This window comes from Centroberyx gerrardi, chromosome 20 (assembly GCF_048128805.1).
Source record: "Centroberyx gerrardi isolate f3 chromosome 20, fCenGer3.hap1.cur.20231027, whole genome shotgun sequence".
Taxonomy (NCBI): domain Eukaryota; kingdom Metazoa; phylum Chordata; class Actinopteri; order Beryciformes; family Berycidae; genus Centroberyx; species Centroberyx gerrardi.
The window spans coordinates 15047186-15074596 of record NC_136016.1 but is presented as its reverse complement, the minus strand read 5'-3'; the positions used below and the strand labels follow the sequence as shown (position 1 = coordinate 15074596).

Here is a 27411-nt window from a genome sequence, read left to right as displayed (position 1 = left end):
CTTGAGATAAGGAGAAACTGAAAAGTACAGAACAAGAAACCTAGACGAGACGGAGGACTGAACGGACGGGAAAGGCTGAGTGCTCACTGAGGACTGAAGTGGAGGAGGGAGATACAGAGAAACTGTCGAGAAGGGTGGGGTGAGAAGAAAGAGAGCAAAGGGAAGATAGTTGGGCAGGCCTAAGCAGCGCCTGCAACCTCACTGATAGCACATGACTGACAGGAATGCCAGGTCCCACTGGAGGAAATGGGGGTACTGGGATGGAGAGTGCTTGGCACGGTGCAAACAACCTAAGATCTAGTGGAAGAGAAGCATTTGGAACACTCATAAACAAAGTCCTGGCACCAAGCAGTAATTTCTGCAACTATTTGCCATTGTCATCAAACAAATATCCGTGCACAGTTGATGCCTGCAGATCCCTCAACTATTGTCATTTATATCTACAAAGGTTATGACATTTGAGCTCTTTTTTGCACAGTGAGATTTTTAGCTGCACCCTTCAAGCACCCTGTATGGTCTCAAGGCATTTTAACAAGGCAGGCAGTTGACACTCATTGTAATCTCATGTAATGATTGGGCATTTTCCACAGTCAACAATCTTGTGCTGATACTTTATATATTTATATTTCCGCCATTCTAAATGAATGAAGCATCCAAGAGTGTTGTGACATGAGTGCTGACTGTGGCGAGGTATCATTGGAGATTTTTCACTTCTGATACCAATTCCAATACTTCAAGTTTGGTATCATTTTGGAAGTTATACATTTTTTCACCTTTCAGTGTTTAAGGAAATCATATTGCCATGAGGGATAGAGTAAATGATTTCCTTTATATCATTTATGCGTGCCATTTCCTTTTCTAAATTGGCCATGAGGCCATGCGGAATTTTCTCAATATAATCTAGTTGAAAATGTGGCAATTCACTGTAAGAATCTACAGAAATGCTACAGAATTTATTCAATATTGATTATTGCATTGACTTTGATACTAATACCAAAATTCAGGATAAAATTTGGTGTTGTTATTCATTACTCAGCCCTAGTTGGGCACAACATTTTAGAATAGCGAATGGTATTGGATAAGCCTTTCTCGAAGAGGACTTAAGCATTTTTTATTATCTTCAATAACCGCCATACTTTGAGAACATTTAGTGGGATGATCCATCCCTCTGTTCTTTCAAGGCTTAGGAGAGACAATTGGGGGATTTTCTTTGATGCGTCTGTTTGTACACAAACTTGTACATGACCGACCGATATGTCAGAATTGTCTATATTTTCTCGACTCTGTCACTCGATGATCTATTGTAAGGCGGCCGGGGGATTTACACACGCATTATCCATCAATATCTGTCCAGCACGTTTCCAGCACAGTGCCACAGTTCCTACACATACTGGATGAGTGACAGGCCAGCCGAGTACCGTTCAGGCTTACTCAGCTTGGCTTGACCTGGCATGAAAAGCCAAAAAAACAGAGTGAACTGTGTAAACTGAACTGAGCAGTGGAGATCACAAGTTAGGTTAAGTTGGGGATCAGAGCGGCAAAACGGTGATAGAATTTCAGTGTTTGTTGTGTCTACAGCTTTTTATGTTCAGTTCTCAGGCAATCATCTAGCCTGTGTCCTCTATGACCCAGGATGGAACTGCATGACTGGTGAAAATAAATAAGATGTATGCTCCTGAAGGCGATATAATAACTCTTGGGGACACTGTGCTCACTATGTAGTAGAAGCATTTGTAACAACCTATTAGCTTTGCATCATAATGCATAAATGGGCAGACATAAACATTGATCATTCCCATTTTCCACTATCAAATATAGCAGAAATACCATAAAGATATTTTTTTTTTCCAGAAATCATTATGATACATGACATAAAGGGTGAAGTATATGATCCTATGATGGCTTATAATGGCTGCAAATTGTTTCCATCCATTGCATTTAATGGATCAGGTGCATCAGGATGGTGGAAAGAAAACGCAAGTTCTACTGGCTCCGGTATGGGGGGTAATGGGCGCCCAAGCTTCGCTCTGCCTCTTCTCTAATGTAGGAAGATTTGGGCACTTAACAGAGTGAAAAAGGTATACGATTATAACATTACATTTAAAGTTGTGACAGGAAGCAATCTTTTACATGTTCATGTTCTTTACACCCAGTGGCAATTTCAATGTGGGAGGGCTAAGGAGCCAAAACTAAAATGGGGGGGTCCAATGAAAATCAGCATTAAAAAGACCATGCGAGTTAAAAATGAACTATAATGCAATACATTTAAGGAATCACATACTTCTTCTCAACAGAAATCATGAATTATATACAGTTTCCATCCCTGCAAGGACTGTTTTGATTTGTATTATACAACAACATTTAGCTGAAAAAATCAGTAAGCTATGTAAAGAAACCTCTTTCTTCTGTTTATCCATTCATTTAAATAACAGCAAATAACAAGGTATTTCAAATAGGAAAATTATTAGGGGGGGAAGCATGTTGAAACTATGTAGCATGACAAATGACTTGAAGCTGGATTGCTGAATCAGAACCTTATTTACTTGCTCTTATTTACTCCAGCAATTTACCCTGTCCTTATTGGGATATACTGAAATGCAAAAAGGCTGGAAAGAGAACTTGGCAATAGAGTATTAAAACCTGGTGATGTTTATTGATCAAGATTTCAGAAAACATTTCATGTTAAAAGAACTGTTAAATTGAAATATGAAAACTACAATTCCAATGCTTGAGTTTTTGCTCCAAAACCAGTACAAGCACAGGCCAGAAAGTGAGTTTTGAGAGCCATGAATCTCAGTACCTGGCAAAGTGATCACTGATTCATTGGTATTGAGCAACAAACCTATCAAACCCTTGCAGATATAGTATGGTCATTTTGTGCTATGGGGCAGTAAAAATGTTAGTTATTGCACCTTTAAATATGGGGACTCATTAACTGTTCAGCCGATGTCTGAAAATACTCTCCAACTGAAGCCTGTGAATCTTTAACCTCAAACTCATTATGTCATTTCACATCCAAAGTAACAACCAAAACACACACACACACACACACGCCCGCACACACACACAAACCTCTATAGTTCTCTGCTCAACCAACCAAAAGAGGAGATAAAGGACTTGATTCTCTACTGTCATTGTCTCTCTCACTGCTAGATTTCTAACGCTTAATCAGTCTGGAAATGACTAAGGCAATGCACCGGTATCCTCCAAGCTTGCTCAAACACACACACACACCCACACACGCCCACACACACACACAGACAGCCAGACAGGTACACACACACACACACAAATGAATTTATGTAGTCCTACTCTTCATAGCAGCATGCAGAGCTACTTGTAGACTGCTGTGTATTGTGGCTGCACTGGCTTTATTAATGTTTGGATCACATCTACACACATCACATCACAATTTTCAACGCTGAATATCCTCACTTGTTCCTCATGGTCACAGTTTATAATATACAGTACACAGTTTGCATCTTAGAAAGCCCACCTTAAGTGATCAGACATATAAACACAGAGCAAAATGAGACAGAGAATAGCCTTTTAAAAGCTGTCCCTAGCATAAATTACCATGGAGATAGACCATTTAAGACTAAACCTGTCACAATGATAAGGAAGACGCTAAGGAAAATGCCACACGATGCATAACTCACCAGTCCAAATGACAAATGCAAAGACATTAGATTCATTATCAAATAAGAATTGCTCTGCAATATGGGAGAAATGACACTCAGGGGGCCACAGTGGGAGAAAGGCTTAAAATAAAAGAATACCAGGAGAAGCTGGAGCATTGGCAGACGTGTAGATGCTGTAGATGAAAGTTAACGTTGTGTGGTTACATCAACCTACTGTTAAAAAAAGTTAGAATACATGTAATTGCATGCCTCAGTAAACAGGGCACCTTCAGTTCAGATATGACGCAGACCACGAGCGTTTAGGGGTCGTGTTTAATTAAATATTCTAACATGATAAGAAAACGAATAATTCCTGGGTGTCTGTGTGCTAGGAAATAAGCCTACCTTTCAGCATCCTTATGTTCAGGATCTCTGTTAAAAAAGGGTGCCTTGTTTAGGTATAAAACACATGCATTCCCCCATTTGATGCAATGTCAATGTGTCAATTTGGGTAAAACAGCCAATGACGCACAAGAAAATTTGGGGCGGGATGCGGGCTGGCCAGTCAGATTTCAAGGGTAAGCAGTGCCACCCCCACTACCGCTCGGCTCCGCCCCGGATCACACCGTCTTTCCCTGGGTCTGCGCTGCGATGCCTTGTTAGTATTCTGAATCACAAACCCGAAGGCAAAATGTCTGTCTGGCTATCTGTTTACGTCTGGGCTTGCTTTCTGTTTGTCTATGTCTCCATCTCTCCCCTCCCACTGTCTCTGTAGCACTGTGAAACAAGCTCAGCCATCCTTCAATGAGATGCAGACAATGCTTTGTAAATGTGTTTGCGTGAATGTGGAGTCGAATGCCTGAATGCACGATAAACAATGTGAGATAATGATACGCTTGGAGTACGTGTCTGTGTGTGTGTATCTTGGATGAGGGAAATGTGAGAACAAGAGCTTGTACTTAAGTGTGTGTGTGTGTGTGTGTGTGTGTGTGTTGGTGTGCTTCAATAGAAAATATCTGACAGTGAACCTAGATGTGTGTGGGGATTGGGGCACATACGACAGCTATCTCAGATGTGTGTATTTATATCCTCCAGTCAGTGTGTGTATGAATATCAGCTATAGTCTCTGAGCCTGTTTTCCCCCACTGCGCCAGAACTGTTTGTGACTACCCAGCTGCTTTTAACACATGTTCCAGTCATAGAGAAAACACACCTCTGTGTCTGGAGAATGACGAAGGGGTGGGGAGCGCTGCTTCATAACTAATCACCATCCTGCTTGTTAATTAGTGTGAAGAAAAATGGAAGATAGTTTGAGTGCAAGGGGAGGGGAAAGAGGTGGAGGGAAGGGATCAAGGAGGAAAGAGGGGAAGGGAATGTGATCGTGTTTATATGCAGCCGAACCTTTCCCTTGCCCTCCGACGCCCATGTATGCTGGCCCGCACATCTCCAATATATTAACTGCAAGACCATAGATCTGTCTTGACCACCAGGCAGGTAGCTTACTGCAAATGAAAAATTCTCCCAGGATGCTGGGCACCGACTGCCCCGACTTATCTGCAGGATTGAACATCTCTTGGGCAGTTGTGCACCTGATGTGTGGTTTCCCCACATACAGGCACGCCCTGACATGTTCCTAATTCAGACTAGCAACTTATTTTTGGATGCACAGTATCTGGCTGACATGGATAGTTTAAATGGAGTGAACTGAATTAATTTTATCAACCTCTATCGGAGACAAAGGAATAACAACAACAATCCATTTTCCTATGCATTACTTGAAGCTAACAGATGGACTCGTCACAGATATATAAATCAAAACATATCTTGCCTTTTTTCTGGCAAACATGAAATAGATTCATACATTTTCTCTCATCATTCATACCCTGATGGTAGTAGCATATGAGCAGATAGAATAATATACTGTATATAGTTTAACGCATGTAAGTAGCCTTGTTGACTTTCTACATATGATTAAATTAAACATGCAATTATTCTCTTTTATGAAGCCTACATTCTAGGCTAAATTCAGCTAAAACCAATTTCTTGGAATTAAAGTGCTTTTTTTAAGGGGACGTGTGAGACGCATTGAAAATCCAATTCCCCTAAAACTTTGGATTAGAAAAATTTGGCATCCCAAAGGGCAAATGGCTGAGTTCAACCCTGAATTGGAGCCTAAGATTGCGTTGTGTGGTCTATTTCTTGCCAGTCGGGGTTTCCAAATCCAGTTTTGGCGCCAACATGTTCCATTAAAGAGCACTGTGTACCTTAACAATGAGTTTTATCAGCTTAATCCACTAAGAGGTGGCAGTGGTTTAGTGCCAGGTTTAACGTTATCACAGAATAGCAAAGTTTGCATAAATGTTGTGGTCCAGCTGTATCTATCATAGAATAACAGGTATTGTAATACATTGCCAACAACCTGTGGACTTACTTCCCCTGTTTTTTTATCATCACCTAAGACTTGCCTTGCAAATGCAAAATAGAAATAGGACACCAAATAACCAACATGTGTCAGATTATATTTCTTCTGCAACAGCTTGTTGCTACAGTATGCTCCATGCTATTGCTTGGAGGTGTCAGCACAAGAATCAACTTTTTAACAACAAATACTAATGTAAATAGCCAGTTGACTCCATTGTGAGCCAAACCTGGACAGTTTTGGAGATGATCATCCATAGATCCCACTTATCCCACATTTCAAAAAACTGTCTACCATCATAAAGGCTGATTTTAACCAGACCTCAAGCACCTGTTCTCATTAGACAGTGCATTACCCTTACGAACCATAACAAGTTGGCCACAAATTGAAAGTTGCCAAAATGAAATAAATAACTTACTGGAAATGTTCAAAGATGTATTTATGCTGTCTGCATTAATAAATGAGAAAATAAACTGGATCAAGACGGAAACTTTGCTTGCTGCAAAAACATGGCACTTGATTTCACCTATTTATGATGATTGGGTGGTAAACAGACAGTATCTACAAATAATGTCAGCTTCTGGAATTTGGAATGCGGCTATTCTTGGACAGAATACGCCTTTCTCTTAATTGCCTGACTTGTTGCAAATGACTTTCTTCAGTCTCACTATCAAAGCAAATCAGCGTTTGGCAGAAGAGATTCTAGCCATGTGCAATAGCCAAACCTATCACTTTGCACAGAGTCTTTTGACTTACTGCCACCTCTCGAAAGACACACTGACTGAATTGGGCGTTACCCCTAATTTGCATGGCCTGACCTACAAGTCATTATTAAATGCATAATAAAATCAAGATTTGCATATGCATGACCAACACAGATGCAATGTGGCATTATGTTAATTCCAGTAAATTACTGAAATGAATTATTTACATTCCATTCACTGTGTGTGGTTAATGAATAGTGTGGCATTTTAATTTAGTCATTTTGAAGGTACAGCACCTGCAGTAGTGAATGAAACATAACTACTTTATACCACATCACGTCCCTCTTCAGAGACTGAAGTGTATAAAGTAGAAGATAGCAGTAGATGGAGGACATGCAGTTGATTTAAGCTCAACTTGCTTTCCACCACCGCCTAATTTTCACTACTGGGAAGGTCGGGATGACTGACTGAAATCCATTTTTTATAAGGAAAAAAAATAAGACCTCCTGTGGTCTAATTTCTTTTATAATAAGAAATGCACACACACACGCACACACACACATGCACACACATACACACGCACGCACACACGCACACACACACAGCCATCCTTGCCTCACTTTCAATATCAAAGCCTAATCAGTGGTTGACACTTCTCTCATTGTTATTGATGGTGTCAGAGGGAAGAATAGGCTGCGAGTTGGCAGCAATCTCCCAGATTGTTCTATGGGAAAAAAAATACAACAAGACCAAAATGCCTCGGATAAAGACAGTCCTCTGCCTTTATCGCATAAGCCATGCATATTCCTATCTGTCTTTTGCAGCAGTGTACGGGGGAAGGTAAGGTGGACATGATTTATACCTTAAGTGACTTTGATGGATGTCTACGGCTACGTGTGAGCTGTTTACATACAAGACTGATATGCAGGTGCCAGGATTATTATTTAAAACTTTAATGCTGTACCAAGAAGAGGCCTTTAAAGTGAAATTATGAGAGCGAGGTTATCTTTGAGGGACTTTCCTCTCTGTTTCAATATATTGAAAATATGTGGCTATAAAACTAATGTGGTCATACAAATCAAATAATTGGCATGATAAATATATAGTAAGTAGAGAATTAATTAGTTTGAGGGTAGTTAGGGAAAATTGAATGTACTAATAAAGCAATTTTATATGTCGAGGAGAAAAGTAGGACGTAATGCAACAGTAGAACACTGTGATTCAAATCCATATGGTCAGTCACACAGTGGTAGTCTCAGAAATAGTTTTTGCCAAAAACAACTACAGTTCATTACAGCTCCATTCCTAAGGGTTCTGACTAATTGAGCCTCCAGTTTCTTATAGAAATGTACAGTGGGGAAAAGTCAAGATAGTTGCAGAATTATGTAAGTAAGGTTATATAACCATCTGCATGCCTCTTGTAAGGTTTCACTTTATCTCATACTGCATATATTTGACATCCCTGGTATATTTTGTTTCTTATTTATATTCCTTTTTCTTGTACTGTAACCTGTTATTATTGCTGCTGCAGTGTCCCAATTTCCCTAAGGAGATCATTAATTTTTCATCTTATAAGTTAAATATAAAAGTAAAAAAGGGTGCTGTGCATTTATCAAGACAAACACACATGCAGTCCTACAGTACTATCAAATGTCATCTTGATAACCAGCAAACTGAAATATTTCAATAAGAACACAGCACAAAAGTAACATAGGACAAAATGTTGTGGTCTGGTGTGCCCTATCTACAATGCTCCAAGAAGTCATTAAGCTCTTGGAGGATGGAGATGTTTCAGCGTGTTTGCCTTGCGTATCAGCAGGGCCGAACGTGAAACTGGTAGCTGGCACTGTATCACGCAGGAGTGCACACTACATCATGACTGCGCTCCCAAGCTGTGAGTCTGTAACAGGTGCTGTTTCAAAGGGCCAGAGATAACACAGGGGAAGAAAAGGGTGAGGAGAGATGGACAGAGTAAGAGAGGGGATGCTGTTGAAGGGGATGTATTCCTCTTCATCTTCAGAGGATTCTTCTCGCCCTTTCTCTCTTTCTGTGCGTGTGTATGTGTCTGCGCGTGGGTGCACGTGAACACAATGGCAAACAAACCTGGCAGGCTGGAAAATGATGTTCCGTTTTTTACATTCGAAGGTATACTCTGGGCTGGGTGTTACCAGGAGCCCATGTAGGTATGAGAGAAGATTTGCACTTCCAAATTGTAATAATACTAGCCATCTGCATGTACCATAGCACCTGCGAGTGGCCTTCTATTGGTATATTTTATTACTTATTCTACCCACTGCTTTTGATTCATAATTTATAATCTTACGGGAAAAGATTTCCAAGATTCTGAGGCACACTTAGCCTGAGAAATCCCATACTGGACCAAATGAAAAATGCAGTAGATCACTGGGGCTGCTGTTTGTAACACAAGGCTATCACATTTTCCCAGTGTAAGAATACATCATCACAATAATTACAATTAAAGTCAGTCTATGTAAGATATTCAGTTTAATCTAGCCTACAATCCTCTCAACAAGAGGAAAAAATATGGGCGAAGGACGAATGTCTAATCTGTTTGTTGTCCCCTGTATTCAGCTCAATATACTTTTTACGGGGCGTAAAACAGCTCCTCCGCTATAGCTAGAGCCCCTTCCGCCCCATTTAACAGTTCAGGCTCAACCAGCTCCACCTCCCACAACAGTGACTGAAAACCCCCAGTATGCCTCTCAAAATGCCTTTGATAGAGCAAGATCAAAAACAAGAGTACACACTGGTATTGAAAGATGGAGGAACTTGAGACAGACCAAAATTGATGCCAAGTTGCCGATTTTTCTCCTAGACAGGTAAAGACAATTTACATTATCTAACATTTGTTATTTGGACTATTGCTACTGGGGAAACTATAGCCCTCCTAACTAGATCTAATACCTAATTTCCATTACTCAGAACCAGGCGGTGCAGAGCTATGCAGGGCCGAGTCTGATAAAGACAAAGCCCAGCTGCTTTGTAATATGTTTCTATTATATACAGAGCTAACTGCGCTAATGTTTGTTGCTCTGCTGTGCTTTAGTGGCAGGATGCTACTAACGTTATAAGCTGTTTGTCTGTTATTCTCTGGGGGCTAGGATCCAGCTGTAAAGAGCAAATCAACACTAAATCAAGTGGTGCCCTATGTGTCCTATGCGTTGCCTTTGACAGCTGATGGAAAACACCTGCTTTGACATCACCTGATTGGGGTGAGAAGTGCAACATGCTTGAAAATTTCAACCCACAGAGAGCAGTGCAGCGGCAATTTTCTGTCCTATTTAGTGTTGATTTAGTCTTTAAACCAGAAGTCCAGTACAATTCTAAGCCCCGCCTACTCCAGTGTAACTGAATGTAGCGCGAGCCAATCGTCTCTAATCGTCTCACACTGGACATATTTTTCAACATGCCAACGCCCAAAAACGCCTGTCAGTGACTTCAAAATGCACCCGTTCGTGACAGTCATTGGTTATGCAAACCAAGGCTAAGTTTAACTGCCCAATTCGCTGAGAGATTTTGACTTGGATTTGGCGTAATTTATGTTATCCTCTGTATTCTGCTTCTGTAAATATACATACAGAGCGGAGTTACCTAATACAGCACATGGGAGAGTGAAAACACTATCGCCCATCAGCTCTATTTATTATCATCATCTGGCCCTTTGGCAAAAGACTTGCTTAAGAACATCAATAATTGGTTTTGATGTGCCATAGCAAAGTTATTAGCCTTGATGATAAGAATCTAGAGCTCACAAGCCCTAGAGTGTAACCTACAGTATGCAGACCCCCAGCCATTACTGTGCTGCACTTTGCCCCATGTTTCTAGTAACATTACTACAGAAGTCGTGCCACATGACCATGAGTAATTTCTGCAGGTCCTATCATAAAGACATTACTGCTGACTTGTTATCACAATCAGTGCTGAACTGTTTTTAGAATTGATTATGTTTGTTTTGCTCGGTGTTTGGAACGCTGATTGGCAGAGGGATGGAGAAAGGTTGACTTTCTTTTGATTTAGATCAATCTAAATAATCTTTGCGCCTGCAGGGAGTGCTATTTTACATAAATCATACACAGTGTACCTTTAATGCTGGCGGAGTGAGCCTCTGAGCCGGATGGTTGCAAGTTTGAATCTGAAGCTCATGAGACTGGACATGACATTTCCCTGCACATGATTTTTTGAGGAATGTTTTCTTATTCCACTTGCTGGTTAAAAACATTCTTATTTATCAACAAGAGTAACATGATTTGCCATGCTGTGGCTATCATCAGGGAGCAGCACACCAAACTGCATGAGGATGAATCTATCCGCCATCTTGTTCTTCATTCGGTTTGGTGTGCTGCTCCCCGATGAAGGCCACAGCATGGCCGAAACACACTGGAGTATGTATATGAGTACGAGGGACAGACTGGGCTATGTATCCACCAGGTGAGTGTTGAATGGTGAATTTATAGGTGAAACTAATACAATGCACTGTGAGAGAAGACTTCTATAGTGTAGTGGTTCTGTGATATGTAAATCGAATGATAACTAGTTGGCTATGACTGTATTTATGATGAATATAACTGACTGAGAACATTTTGATTATTTCCCAGATCCCCAAGTGCTTGAGTGAGCAACCAATCCAGTATCTTCCTGAATCACCAGAGACGTCTGTGACTGTATTAATCATTGGACTTCAGCTATGGTTGCAAGCTACTGCCAGTTTACCACAACACAGACTGTTGGCTGCTATCACTATCATCCTGTGCATTAGCGGGGGTGTTCGAACCGTGCCTTGAGAGGACATAACTTGATTATTAAACTGTAATAAAGAAAGACGGTGGGAAAGAGAAAAAAACACACTAGAGGCTCTACTTGTCACTGAGGTGTTTAAAAGCTTATCATCTTTTATATCATTTACACGCCCCTTTAGAATTGGTGCCTGTGAAAAAATAATTAAGCTCAACTGTGTTGTTTGGTACCATGACAATATATAGAAAGGCAGGCATAGAACATGACTCATTACTTGTGTGTGATTTTCTTTTCTAACAGCCTTTTTGACTCATCTTTACCAGAGGTGCTGAGTATTTTAGTGTGTGCAGCAGATTGCATCAATGTAGCCCATGGCAGGACCAACTGCCACCTGGATAATCCTCTTCCGTCTGGCAATAGGTAAATGAGGATTTATATGTAAAGTTTACCTCTCCCATTTTCAGTCAGTTTATCTGCCTGGGCTTTAAAATACAGTTCATCTTAGACTCAGGTGTCCAGAGACACACAAAGCGGGACTTTGTTTGTTCGTGATCCTCTCGGAGTAGAGTTATGCAGATTATTTGCAAAGACATTACCTTATTTTCCCTGTTTGTAACTCTTGCTTCAGATCAACTAACAACTTTTGAGTGGATTTAAATCTTAAATTGATTTAAAACCTGTAATGCCCCGCTGAGCTGAGGGGGAACTGGAGCACATAATAGCATTACCTTTGTATACCAAATGCCAAATACTAATTATATAAAGCTTTGGTTAAATATACTTAAATTCAATTTTACTTGTATGTCTTTTCTTTCAATTATATTTAGGGAAAAATCAGTCGGCAGCAGTGACCCTGCACAATAACATTTATAATGGTCCATTAATATGCATTGGATCTTGTCCTAAGAGTAAATTTCATAAACCAAATGTAGACTGACTAGCCAAAGCCAGGGGAATACGCCTGTTCTTTGCATAAGCATGTAATGGTGCTCATTTTGTGCTTATGAAATCCTTGCCACCATATCAACCTCTATTAATCTCTATTTCCCTGCGTTTTCTTTTAACCTGAGCTGTAATAGTGCTGTAGACAGACAGCTAAGAATAGAGACCTTTATCTACATTAGTGCCTCAGCTTTGTAAATAACCATACCATTACATTTAGATGTCATTTGAATATCACAGGGTGAGAGGGGAGGGAGGCTTTCCTTTAGACTAGCAGCCCAGCCTCGCAGAAAAATGCATTGCCATTAATAGATGTGATTGTAGGGTGAAAGACGGTGGGGTGAAAAATGCTGTTTACACCAATTCTGCAAAAGTGGCAAAAGTTGACAAACGGAGCTAATTTTTTAAATGCTTTCACTATCTCTGTCTTGTCCTTTAAATGCAGTCATAATAACCTACATTTTCTACACCTACTTTCTCCCTCTTCCCTGAAGTACATAAGAAGAAAATCACATATTAGCGTATTCCAAATGGCACGGATTCAAGCCCCCTGGTGACTGAATCAGGTGAATGTTTTACAGTGAATTAAGGGGGTAGCGACTCCACTGCATAAGAGCCACTCAGTGGGTTGGACTGTCGGGTGAATGGTAACAGGAGCTTTGCTTCTTTTGAGGCTGTAAAAATGTTAGTGACTCTGGAGGGTTTATACAATTGCATATACCTAGGGGAGCACATCGGCTCCCAGAGACCAAAATTGAATTCTTAAATAATCTTGGTCTGTCCTTGATCAAACGGAGAGAAATTGATCAATTCTGTTTAATAAAGCACTCCATATTACTCCTATTTTTTGCTGTTTTTACTGAAAGCATGCTCACCAAAACTGCAACTGACAAGCACCCTCGTTACACCATGTTATTAGAGGAAATGTGCCTGTTGGTGTTCAAATCCACTCTACTCCATGGAATATGGTAATGTTCACAGTAATAGTTGTACTTTCCATACACGTAAGTACAAACACACCATGATGTCATACTCATGATAATGATTTTATATCAGAGATGTTAAGGAACACTGAATCGGGTCAGTCAGGTCAGGTCAATGTCTTCAAGACCTTACTGTGTAAATACTGCTATCATGTGCACAGGCTTAAATCTAATGTGTTTTTCTCCATGAACATCAACAACATTACTGTTGCCTATCTCCCTGCTTCTCATCTTGCCCTGAAAACAAATCTGGCTCTTCTTTCTTCTTTATTTATCTCGGGGTTCGTTCTGTTCTGTGATGCGTAACAGAGTGCAAAAGCCATGACGCCACATGTCTCCTGGCGTTGGCACTGATCTGCATTCATATCAGGAGCTGATCAAAGAGGCAAAGTCAGGTTAACGTTCTCTCTGCCAATAGCTGAGCCTTTGGTCTTTTTCATGGGCCCTCCCACTGCCGAGTAGGGACATGGCTGTTGGCTTTTTGAAAATTGTTTTCTGTAAAGAAAGAGGACACTGCCTTTTGTGCCCAACATTTGGGATGCTGTTGACATCTGCCTCAACAACCTTAATCCTGTCAGCTACATTCAGGATGATTGAGCTCAAATCATTGCAAATGCTAATGGCTCCAAAGGACCTACACACACACACACACATAGAGAGAGAGGGAGTATACAACACACCCTATGCAGCGCTTTGTCTGTAGATGAGGAACTGTCTTGAAGCCAAACCCTCTGGCTCAGCCGTAGTATCAGCTGGAAAAGATGGATTAGGGTCCTCTATAACCACTGTTACACTGAGGCACAATGTAATAAGGTGTGTGTGTGTGTGTGTGTGTGAGAGAGAGAGAGAGAGAGAGAGAGAGAGAGAGGAGAGAGGGCACATCTTGAAGTCACTGGCTGCACACAGATACTGTGCCTCCTGTGTGTGGCATGTTTACTTTCGCTAGCTGCCTACAAGTGCAAGAGGTTTAGAGGAGTGTGCTTTGATAGAGATGGCTGGAGCAGCTTACACCTCCCTCTAACAGAACCCAAACAAGCGTCTGGGGGAAAAAAGAGATTGCTCCCATTGTGATCAATCTGACTGTCCTGGCCAACCAGCCTTGAATGAATGCTCATATTTCTCCACCCTGCAGGAAGACACTGACACTACAGTGTGCAATAAGCGCCATCTTAGCTAGGCTATATGTCAATAAAGTCATATTTTACTCAAATGGATTTTACATATATATCTATATCTCGTAAGATAATTCTGGCAGAATGAATCCTAAACATAAATGAGTGTGAGTGAAGTACGCACCATTCCTCATACCCGGACTTCATTACGGTTCACCTCCATTTTAAATCTCACTCTAGTTTATTACACCTGCAGTAACATGAATAACTTTTAAACTGCTGGGGGCAAATGGAAAACACTGTACTGTCAAACTCAAAAGATTGATTGTTGAAGCCATAGGGTCTGAACTGTGGTTATTGCAGACTTAGACCTTTCAGGCCCTTACAGTACATTAGGAGTTAGGAGCCCGGACTCCTCAGACATTAAATACTGACAGTTTGAAAAGTGTGCGTATGTGTGTCTATAAATATATGATATGTAATTCGGTTCATGAAGGAATATAAATTATTGGTCAGAATTGGTTTTATGTAGGTTGTCAGCTTAAAAGGCTTCATAAGGCATTAGAATTTATGTTATGCACATCAGCTATTTAGGTCCACTGTTACATAAAGTCTCCAAGCAGGACACTGGTAAAGCCACACTGCACACAAAATACAGAAAAAAAGATACATAAGACATACAATAATTGAGGGAACATTGCACACCCAACCCCCTACTTGAACAAATGATGCGATTTCTGAATCTGTAGGATGTTTTCAAAATCCCAACGTGTGGCTGTGATACACGCAGCCACTTCTGGACCACATAATAAAACACACAGTCAGGCAGAAATAGGTAAAAAAAAAAAATGTGAGTACCCAACATCAGACCCACTTTCACCTGCGCCTTTTAACTTTTTATGTTGCCAAGCAGTAAATCATGCTGTGAGCTCCATTAACATTCAGATATCCCATTTGGAATATCAGGCCTCCTATAAATAGTTCATAGCAATGATATTAAGTGTCCCTAGACAACATCATAGGCAAGTCACTGCTTTGACAGAGCACAAATCTGAGCACTGGAATCCAAGTGGAACACAAAACAAATATAGTCCTTAGGCGGTGAGAAAACAAAATCCCCCCTAAAAGATTTAGGGAATGGATTTCACATTTAGAAATGAAAAATGAGGCAGCAGAGCAAAGTTATAGCTGGGATACTAATTGGAAGAGAATTGGGCTGGAGAAATAACCTCACAGTCTCGCTGCTGGTGTCAACCATATAGATTTATGTGTGCTCTGTGTGGACAGTGATCTATATTTACTATACACTCTGTAAATACACCGATATTTTCTGATTTACCTATTGCTGACTTTTTCACGTAAATAAAGGCTATTTTTTATAAGTCAGGGACAGCTATGAATTGCTATTGATTCAATTCTAATTTAATTCCCCTCGTTTTGCTATTATTGCCTATCTTGTTTCTGCTAGCAGAAGCCGAGATGCACTCGCTCTCGAGGCAAATGTGGCTGGAGCACTGAAATAGATGACCTCAGATGCTTTAATTACCCTTGATACTATGTGATATGGTCCAGCTGTAATTTAGTGCGGTCTCTTTTTGACTTGTTGGACTACCTTATGCTCTCATTTAATACGACTATATTCTCAGCTTTGGACACGTAGCAGTGCACAATGGTGTTTCATTTTGGAAACAAACAGAAGTGGCTGTTTGGCACCATTAGAAATCTCCATAAGTCTCCCCATTGGTCTTCACTGGAAATGCTACAAATGCAATCCAGCACCTGGTGGACATTTCACGGCTGATTTGAACCAGTTTTCAGTGAAATGACAACAGTTTGGAGAAGCGTAAAATAGAAGCATCCATATGCTATTTGTTTCACTATCCAAAAGTGCTAACAGAATAAACCCAAATCATGCATCTGTCTGGGCAACCGTAACCCCAACTATGCAGTTGTCAGCGGATGCGCTTCCGCTTTTAGCCTGTGGTTAAATTCAGTATAGCTATAGCTATCTGTCTCACACTTTAGAATCACCGTTAAGAGGATGAACATGAAAGTGATGGATGAAAGAAATGAAAATGAAGGGTGGATGAGTCTGAGAATCATAAGAGGAAAAACGTCAACGTGGAGTGCATCAATGTCACTCAAGCTCCATCCCCAGTGATGGCGGCTAATTAGATTTTCCCATGCTCACCAATTCATGCTGATAGGGAGAAACATTTTGCAACTCAATAACCAGCTGACACGTACTGATAGCATTGTCAACACAGTCAGTTGTGCTGCCTACTAACATGGTTTGAGTGGAGAATTACACTTGATATTACAGATGCATGTTCTGCTTATATGCAGTGACAGGCATTATGGAGGAGAGAATCGTCCGTAATTAGAAATAAACAAATACATAAATAAATGTTAATGAATTCAAAAATAAATGCCACAAAATGCACAGAAATATGGAAGTAAATATATAAATAAACAGTGAACATAAATGAATAAATTGATGAGCCAGACAATGCATTTACAATTAAGAAAAATGTATAAAAATGTCCATAAAAGTGTATGTATTCTGTATTTCTCCCTACTATGATAACAAGGCTGTGTCAATCAAACACAAGGGTGCTGTTTCACACACTGGTGGTTGGTCATTATAGGATGTATTTTCTTGATTATGCATTCATTTATTGATTTATGACTCATTTTTAGTTTTTTATTGATGTACTGACAGATTTTCCTCCATACACATAATTTTAACATATATATTATGTATTCATTGACAGATTTATTTATTAATTCATTCATTTCTAATTATGGCTGACTTCATAAGGTATAAGCTGCAAAGACAGCAAAAGATTGTTAAAAATGTTAGTACTCCTCTACTATGTGGATAATAGTTGTGTCAGCCACCTAAATTATTTATTTCCTTCTGCTCAGTGATTAAATCTTTGTTTGGCCTTGATGTTGCAGAATGTTTTAAAGGAAATTAGTTAGTTAAAAATTTGCTCTACAGTCGTTAAAATGTGTCGTCTGCTGTTGCTCACAACCGCTCTTATTACACATTGTTCAACCAATTTATCCTTAATTTTTGTGCGACATTATGCTGTTGAGTATATGTTTATGATTTAACTAAGATTCCTTCTGGTGCCAAAATAAAATAAAAAAAATAAAAAACCCATCTTAAATTGTGTTCCTGGCAGCATACACTGAATTTTTATTACTATTTTTGTTTAATTTTTCATAATGAGTCTTATTTAAAATTAAGTTGTGGTAATTCACAGCGATGTTTCAGTGCCTCTCTTGGCCCACTCCCCATGACAAGTGAAAATAACAATAGATATTAAATCCATATCAGATTCCAAGCAAAATGTTCAGGGGAAGGTGGAGATAGGAGGATTTTTTCTCATATATTCAAAGGCAGATATTGTCCAATAGCTGTTAGCATTTTATGTAACGCACTGGTGGCATTGTGCAACACTGTCATATTCTCAATTTCTGCAGCTAAAACTGTCAATGTTACGCAGATGTTTTCGCCTCCAACTCTTCTTCTTGCATGTGAGGTGCCGTTGTAGCCACTAATTACTTTCTCATGCGCTGCTGATTAGCTTTGCCTCGAGCCCGAAGCTCCCAGTGAGTGTGTGGGTTTGTGTGTGCGTACATTTGCGAGGATCCTAATCACTTCTGTTGCCCCAAAAATAACAGCAACTCGGCGAAATCAATCTGATTGCACTCAGTAAATAACCGCTTTTCACGAGGATGAAGAAAAATCAAGGTTTGTTTTCCACGGTGTAACCAACAATACTCGAAGCATGACCACGTGCGATTTCTGATCACGCACCTGCTGAATATCAAGTGGTTGCTCAGAATCATTCATTCTCTTCCTTCCCCCAACTTCATTCTGAAGTGGCAGTGATAATGAGATTACATCTTGCAGTGATCAAGGATAACCTTCAGTGTTTTATCTCGCTGGATCTACCCATTCCTCCATATCTCTGAGCCTGACATTTTCACCTGAGAGAGAATTCAGCCAGACTTCCGAGCTTGTTAGTAACCCAAACCATTACAAGAGAGGTGTCTTTTGGGTTATTTGGTAAAGAGTATGTTAAAAGACTATTACGAGGGCAGCAAGGATGGTTTTCTCACAAGAGGCAGTGGAAGCTCAGCGGGGGGGTACAAGCTATATGGTTCCCTCGTGAGCTCACTTCAGTCGTTCGATTGCAATCTTGTTCTAATGATAATCTCTTTTCCTGACAGATTTCTAAGTAAAGCACTTTCTCTGCTAAATGACTGCCAAGTTCACGTTTATAATCAAGTGGAGTAGAGTAGATTAGAGTAGACAACAGTAGAGTTCATAGTACATAACATACATAACAAATGCAAGGACCTACGTAAGCTATCTGCTTACATAGCTACATGCACATCCAGCACAAACTAATTGGATCCAAGCGCCTTCTGAGGATGGCCAAATAATACTTTTATTGAACCAGAATCATTGACAAATGTTTGCTAGCATCAAAACTGGTTGAAAATGGATAACTTTAGTTCAAATCCGTGGTTATTTCGGTACCAGTTGCTCCAGTAGTTCAGTCTGAATGGGAGGAAAATGTTGGACCAGTGTCTCTGACTAACTTTTTGCTTTCATATTTTCCCTCTCACATATTATACAGCTGGATAATCACTTTTGTAATCCTCGCGATTTAAGGCAGGAACCTATCTTCAGATAATCAAACAAAAATCTTTATCGCAGAAAATTAAACTGATCTCTGGAATTATCCAACCGTGCTGCTCCTTGCATGACAGCCTCAGTTAAACAGGTAAGCAAAGTAACCAAAAATGAGTTTTATCGCAGCAATTATCTGAGCAGAACTGCTCCTGTGAATGCATTCCACTCTTGACTTCTCTTTCATGAAAGCAGCATGAGCCTTCTCGCTCCCTCCTTCTTATCACACTGTCAAGCCAGCCTGCCTGCTCCCACACTGTGCTTGCCAGCAGAAAGGGCACTGCTCGTTAATGCCAGTGAGGTGGAAATGAGTCACAGCACCTTGTCACGTGGCTGATCTGTACCCCGACGGCTCTGCTGAGGAACTAGGGAACATGGTTTCCCCGCTCGTTGACATTCAGTGGTGCTATCATGATTGCTGTTCTCATCAAAATGAGGGAAAAGAGCAAATGCGCACTTTGAGTAAGACGCGGTGAACTGAACTGCAGGACCTGGCCTGTGGCTGCTGGATCTTCTGCTGCTGATATGGATTGATGTATTTTATTCTCTTCTATGGATATAAATTGAACTCTTAGCTGACATCTTGCAGATTATAGATGACTGCAAATTAACAATAGTACCTATGGAAGTGAAAGATTGTTTGGTAGTTTTAAGTTACAACCCAAATGAACTTTAACAATAGTGGTCCTCAAAGATACACATAGGCACAATAAGAAATGGTTTGACCTGCTGTTTCCAAACATATCTACTGTACACTGTAAATGATTTCAGCTACAGTGTCTATTTCCATGTGTGTGATAATCTTGTAGTGAGCAAAACGAGAAAAAAAATATTTCTCTAGCACTCCTGCAAGGAAGCTTGTGCTGAACATGTACCCACACTTGAACCTGGTCTATGTTTTCAAGTGGGGGTTTGGGAAATATTTGATAAAATGAAGTTATATCCACCAGTTTTACAGTCATCTGTTTGGAAGATTGAGATAGTTTACTCAGTGACTTTACACTGTCAACATTGCAGAAAGGTCAAGTCTCAAGCCACTTTGTGGACAAATCCACCCTTGGATACTCTGACACGGTTACATGTTAACAATTTGTGATGTTCATTGCTTTCCAGAAGTTATTTTGTGATGAAGTGTTGTAATTTACTTTTCGGTGTACCCGCTTTCCCTCTACCTGGCGCGTCTACTTCTACTGCAGTTAGTGATTTCTTACAATTTCTCACAATGACTTTAGACAATCCCCAGAGAACGGGCATGAACTTGTTGCCTTCACCTCTAGGTTGTGCGTGTAGGTGGAGAGAGCGACAGCGATCGTGATAGCAGAGCAACAATTTTCCTGGTCAAGAAAAAGTGAGTCACTCCCCTTACTCAAAACACAACATGTCTGGTGGCTGCGTTGCATTGCAGTCTATTGAGGCTACTGTCGGTGGAGAAATTGGCCTCTCTGCCTCTTCTACAATTGATTTCTCACTGTATGATTGTTGAACATCGGTGCAAAATGGTGAGTCTAGATGCCTAGCAAGATGCCCTTGCTCTTTGATTCTGAAGAACTGACATCAAAACTCACCGTTTACGGTTGATATTTTAGATAGATTTTAGATTTTACACTATCAAACTCCATTGTAGCTGCACTGGAAATATCACAACGTAACATCAAGTCGTAGGAATAAGGAATAAGAAAAATACAACAACAACAAAATGGGCCCAGAAATACAAGGTACCAATAGCTGCTTTTTTTAACAGTGTTTTAGTGTTTTAGGGTGGATTTTTCCTTTACTGTGAAAGCAAGCTAAATATGATACAGAGTAGGTGTACAGAATTCATTTCTGCATAAATTGCATTGCATCATCTGCTAAATCAAAACAAATCAATTAACACACCACAGAGCAACCGATCAGAAATCTTGTAATCTGTTTTCTTGCTGCCCAGGTTAGAAGGGACCAAGAGCTATATTTTTATTTGGCAAAAGCAGCAGGCCTAATGAAGTCGTGTGTCCCCAGGCAGGTCTAATGGAACGACTACAGGATCAAGGCTTTGGAACCTGAAAGGGCCTCCTGTTGGCGGGAACAAACCCCAGTGTTCATGGTGAAAGCGAGATGTTTGACTCAATTCCTTATGGTTTTCCTTTGGCATCTGTAGAAGGTATATGAACGAAAAACGGTCGGCACTAGTTTTGGAAGTGTACTGTGTTTGGTTGTATCTAAAGTGATAGGCCTTGCTGGATGTGCGGCATGTTCAATGCCAGGTGAACCCTGAATGTAAACACAGTTTGAGATCACAGTTTGAGACTTTGCTGACGCTCAGCTGTCAGCAAAGCCGAAAGCCATCATATGCGGGAGACACTTTTGTTTTTGTCATTTCTCATTCCTAAAGCACTTTTAACTTTGTTCTGTTGGGGACACAACAGAGTCCAAGTCCTATTCCACACCCACACCTACAGATGCCCATTCATGCAAGGGGAGGCAATTTGTGGTTTCTGTCATGGAGATCCCTCAGCCGTGAACAAACATGGAAATGGCGAATCCCGCGAATGCTGTGGCATATTTGATTTGATTTAATTTAATTTGTTTTAATTTGATTTAATTTAGTTTTTAACCCTTCTTCTAACAAGACAAGCCAACAAAAAAATTGTTCATTACTTTTACAGGTGTGCAGTACAGCCAGTATTCCACTGATAGCCAACCGCACTGGAGCAGATGGGGATAACTGGTAGCTTTTGAGGGAGGGAAGAATGTCACCTATGCACTCTTCCACCCAAATTTTCCAAATTTCCACTCCACCCAAACCTGGACAACTGGAACCAGCAATCTTATAGTCTTAAACACATTTCTCTGATCTCTGTGTAACCACCACAGAGAGTCAGGAAGCTGAAGAGAGAAAGCGATAGCATGATCTGGGATTCAGAATCAAGCAGCCACAGTGTCTTTATGAAGCAACATACCAAACCAGTCAAATACAGACCAGTCCCTGATCCCATCAAGATATACTGGCCAAACAATCCAAAGAACTGCCAGTTCACTAACTAAAAACTTAGGTAATACCCTCACATCAAACAGTGAAACATGTTAGATGAAGCATGTGAAATTCATAAACCCGTTCAGACATCATAAACCTTCCATATGAGTCCGATTTCAAAATAAAGAGAAAACTTCCTGAATCGTCTCCATTGAGCTACACAGCATAAAGAGTAATTACATACCTTACGGCGCTTTGTTATTCAGTGATTTTTTTTGATTCTCAAGACTTTGAAATGCAAATTACGTACCAGGCCATTACCAGGATTACGTGGATGAAGTTCAAAGATAACGACATGGACACCCTTTTCCCCGCTGCTTTTGTGCAATCCGACAAAGTCATCAGCAACGCGCGTGCACACACACACACACACACACACACACACACACACACACACACACACACACACACACGCGCGCTAATGCTAATCTAGATGGGGTATTCTAGTAGTGCATCATTAACACTGGTACACTGGCTACAGATAGCTAACCTGCTACGCTGATAACATTAGCACTGGCCCAGAGGAGCCATTTCAGACCAAAATTATATCTCCTGTGTGTAATGAAAAGGCACAGAAAATGTATGGAGGTTTTACTTTGCCACTGTAATAATTACAGATTAGTCCAGTTAATTAATCAATTACTATTGATTAATTACTAGATAATAAACAAATTGAACAATTAAACTGACAATTTAGACACAATAGCGCTTGCTCATAAAACAATTAATAAAATGGTTATTAAATGAGTGAATGTAATTAAATGAATCATTCAATTATTCAATTTCATAATTCTGTTTCAATGAATAAATTACTGAATATATAAAACAATTTGCTAAATGATTTAAAAAAAGCAATTGAATGAATTCTACTTTTTGTGATTCCATTTAGCCTACTGTGTTTTTCTATTCATTTTCCATCTGAAAAATTCATTTGCCTACTGTTTTACACTTATCTATTTTTAACGCATTATTCAACAATATACATCAACATTTAATTTATAAATTCATTCATGCGTTGATTATAACCAGAATTATAAAATTGAATCATCAACTGATTCATTTAATAACCATTTATTAAGAGTTATATAAACAGTTGTATTGATTGTGTCTTGGTTTTATGAGTTTATAATTACATTGAATTAATCACATTATATGTATTTTGTTTAATGTATCTATTAATTAATCAATAATAATTAATCACTGAGCTGTTCAATGTTATTACCATGGCACAGAAAAAACATCATACTTATGTCACACTGTACAGCGCAATTCAATTTCCAATACATATTTACAAGTCTGCAGGGCCATGTCTGATACTAAGAGTGTCTCAGGAAAAGCACAAAACCAAAACTTTGAATATTTTTTCAGGGGTTCAGCTTGGGTTTACAGAATCATGTACTGTGGTAATGATCTTCAGGGAATAATTTCCTCGAAGACAAAAACCCATTTCCTGCTTCCTGCTGGAACACAGCTCCAGTGCATATCTAGATCGTGCGAGTCAACTTGAAACGTACAGTAATTATATCAGAGCCACTCCAGAGAGACAACAGAGATTTTGAGCAGGTTAGCCATGGGAAAGAGTGAAGCGCCTGATCAGCATTACATGTCAGTAAATAAAAATCGGCTTTATGTAAATTAGCAATGTTAGGTTTAGGAGCTGCTAATGATCAGATTAATAGATGCAAACTGGGGATCCCTCTGGCATGGTTTGAAACCTAGGGATTGATGCCATGAAAGTAGATTAAACCTCATTTAAGCAGCGAGGCTATTATTAATGGGTTAACGTAGCTTAATGTAATGCAAGCAGATAGTGCTTATACTTTCAGCTAATTCGGATGACCCAAAATATCCTCCTATTCACAGGAGTATACGTTCAAACAAACTAGCCTAACACTGCTCTGCCAAAAAGGAGGCAACAAATCAGAAACAAGACACCACTAAAACCATATTCATTGCGAATTAGGAATTTACAAATAATTCTCACAAAAACTCTCAAAATATGGGTAATTTTCAATGATGTGAAAACACTCTATAGGCTAATCAATGCTCTATCAAAGAACTTTGACAGAAGCACTATGGAGTTGTGCTCAGTATGCAGTGTGACAGCGTAACCCCAAACATTTCAAATGGACTAATATTGCTTCTCCCTTTAACTGTTAAAAACAAACAGCATACACTATGTAGATTACATTTTGTTTATGCTGTATGTGGCCTCATACAGTGAGAATTAATCTGATTGATGACATTCCAGCTGTGCTTAATGAACCTGTAATGCACATATAGCCATACTTCATGAATCAGTTGCAAAGCATACTAGCTAACAGTAATCAGGAAGCTAGTTTACCATCTTTATAGCTTTGTCTTGTTTTTATTATCTCAAAAATGATGTTAACGACAATGGGGGTTATTCATTAAACACAACTGCAACTGCATTCCTTCATGCCAAATCTGCGACCTGTTGATTCATCAAGTTACCATGGCAATGATTACTATGAATCACATTACTGTTTCTCTATTCTGAGCGATAGCACTGGTGATAGCCAATGAAATCATTATGCAAATTAAGTGTTGCATATTTAACACCTACTGCACTGATTGTCTATGCTGCTGAGTAGGTTAAGTGGACTGCATTCAAGACATGACAGACCAAGAGAAAAAAAAACCCCGAAATTCTTGCCAGAACTCATTTTGCGAGAACAGGTGCTAGGAAATAACTCAAAATTGTTTGGAAATGACATGGGAACTGTAATTGAGTGGAAGAGGTTGTAGGACTCCATTGCAGAAAAACAAGTAAAATACAAAACAAGTAGCTGTAGAATCTAAAATGATGGCGAGATGAAAAAAGCAGTGAAAAAAAAATCTTCCATGGGGGCATGTGAAGGAAAGTTAATGCAAGAAGAAGCGAGGATTGGGTGATGTTTATCTCTCTGCAAAATATTTGCTCCATGACTTCAGGTCAAAGCCTGTGAATATTTCGGTTTATCATGACAGCATAATAGCATTAATGTGATGTCCGTATTTTGGAGAATTGATTGTTCTGAGAACACAAGCACCCCCGAGATAACTCCTCTTGTCCTGCTGACAACACAAATGCCTCCTCCCTCGACTCCGTGTGCAAAGGATGTCCTGGGTGCCTCTTATCAGCACTCCAACATGTCTCCTTGCCAGCAACCACTCAGGATGGAAAGCCCCCAGTCCCCTTGCCATGCACGCCGCCCTCCCAGTATGACAGAGTGGGAACCTGTGAAGTTATCCACCCAGCAAGTGATAAACCAACAGGGGGAGGCCAGTGTTGACCAAGAAACAATAATTGGTCCAATTGAATGATTAATAAATGGAAAGGGGCCAGACCAATATCGCACTATACTAACCCAAGAACAGTCCAGCGGCACCAGGGATCGTTACAATGTCCATGTCCACTCTGAGAGCGGAAAAAGTGAAAGAGGATGGCTGTAAAATCGAACCAGAAGAGGCAGAAATGTTGTTTTAATACAACTTATTTGTTGGAGTTTGGTTGATGATCAAAACAAATAAACCCTTACAGTATCTTCCTAATGAGAGAACCGGTGTTTGATAACTAGTGTCACTTCATCTCAGTCTTAATGAGCAGTTCATCTAATGTCTGGCAGTGACCGAAAAATAAGAGGAACCAATGTTACATAATGAGATCATTAAATGTGCAGGGGATAAAACACAATCTACATAAATCGGTAAATAAATGCTTAAATATTGTAATTTCAACATAATGAAATGATACCCAACACATCATGAAATGAAAAAGTGAAAAGGGGAAAATGTGAAAGGTGGTAAAAGGAATGGGAAAGGGAATATAGTTTTTGACAGAAAGCAATTTGGAAATAAGACGTGTTATTATGAAATCAAAATATAATAAATATAATCACATAATTGTGAAAATTATAATAGTGAAATGAATATGAATTTGGTATTATTTATGGTAAGAACAAACAAAAAATATGTAATTATCTACAAATTTATTTATATATTTATTTCTATAATTATTTATTCTATTATGTCAACCCCACTGCACCCCATACACACACATGCATGTCCTTAGCGGAAACTGTGTGCACATATGTTTCAGTGTGCATGTTGATATGTGCGGTTTGATGTGCCCATGCCCATCACGACTGATCTCTTCCTTCTTCACACTCTGACCTCCCTTTCACTGGCGGACAGCCTGCACCTGAATAATTTACATTGCTGCTAACGTCCTCAGATTAGACAGAGAAAATAGTTTCGGGAACACATGAATGTTTAAAGACGAGTCACTGAACCTCTCTGGTGTCTGGAGGGGCCTCACTTGTGTCATTAATTTGTGCCCAAACTGCTGTCGGAGCATTGAAGCAACAGCGTGTGGCTCCATGCAAATTCGGCAGAAAAAAGACCTTGGACTTGGTGCAAGGAATCATTTGTTTCTATACTGAGCCCTGTCCCGACTCATACAAATGAGTGAGAAGCTTTATATTTTGGTGCAAAATGCCAGGCTGCTGTCATCTTTAGGGGGAGGGGTGGATGGGTGAATTTTAAGCCACCTCTTAGCATTGTTGGCAGTGTATTTGTTTTGGCAACGTTCCCTGTAAGCTCTGCATACAAGCATTCACTGTGCATGTCCACACTAGCGTGCACACGCACTCCTCTTTTATCTCTTTCCCAGTTCTGTACAAGGTATTTACGAAATGAAATTAGATAATAAAAAAGAGTGTTGCCATCCTTCATGCATGGACATACTTCATACGATTACTTGAAGATGAATCATAAAATTTTATACACATGCTGTGTTTTGGCTGGTTTCATACAAAGGATATGAGGACTTCTACTGCAAAATAAAGTTTCAGAGATGGGGAATGCACCTCCTTTCCACATTTACCCAAATGACTGAGCAGGGCACATTAGCATTCCACAGCAGACACTCTTGGCTTACAGTCCTGAAGCCAGATCTAAGATGCCAAAGATGAATCAGACTCTCAATTTAGGCATTCACACTTGTAAACACAGGGAGTCTATATAAAAAAGCTCATCTACCTGACTCCAAGGTTAACCACCATTTTTGCAAATTACTCAGAGGCAAATTGATGTATGATTACCACTCATACTACTTCTAATGGACAGTTGTGAGGAAAATCACAAAGCG

The 27411-nt window shown here is 39.8% G+C and overlaps 1 protein-coding gene across 1 annotated transcript in view; it reads right to left on the bottom strand.

Annotated features, from left to right (window-relative positions):
• Positions 1-27411, bottom strand: part of nrg3b (neuregulin 3b) — a 178582-nt gene that overhangs the window by 30662 nt on the left and 120509 nt on the right. The window lies entirely within an intron of this gene.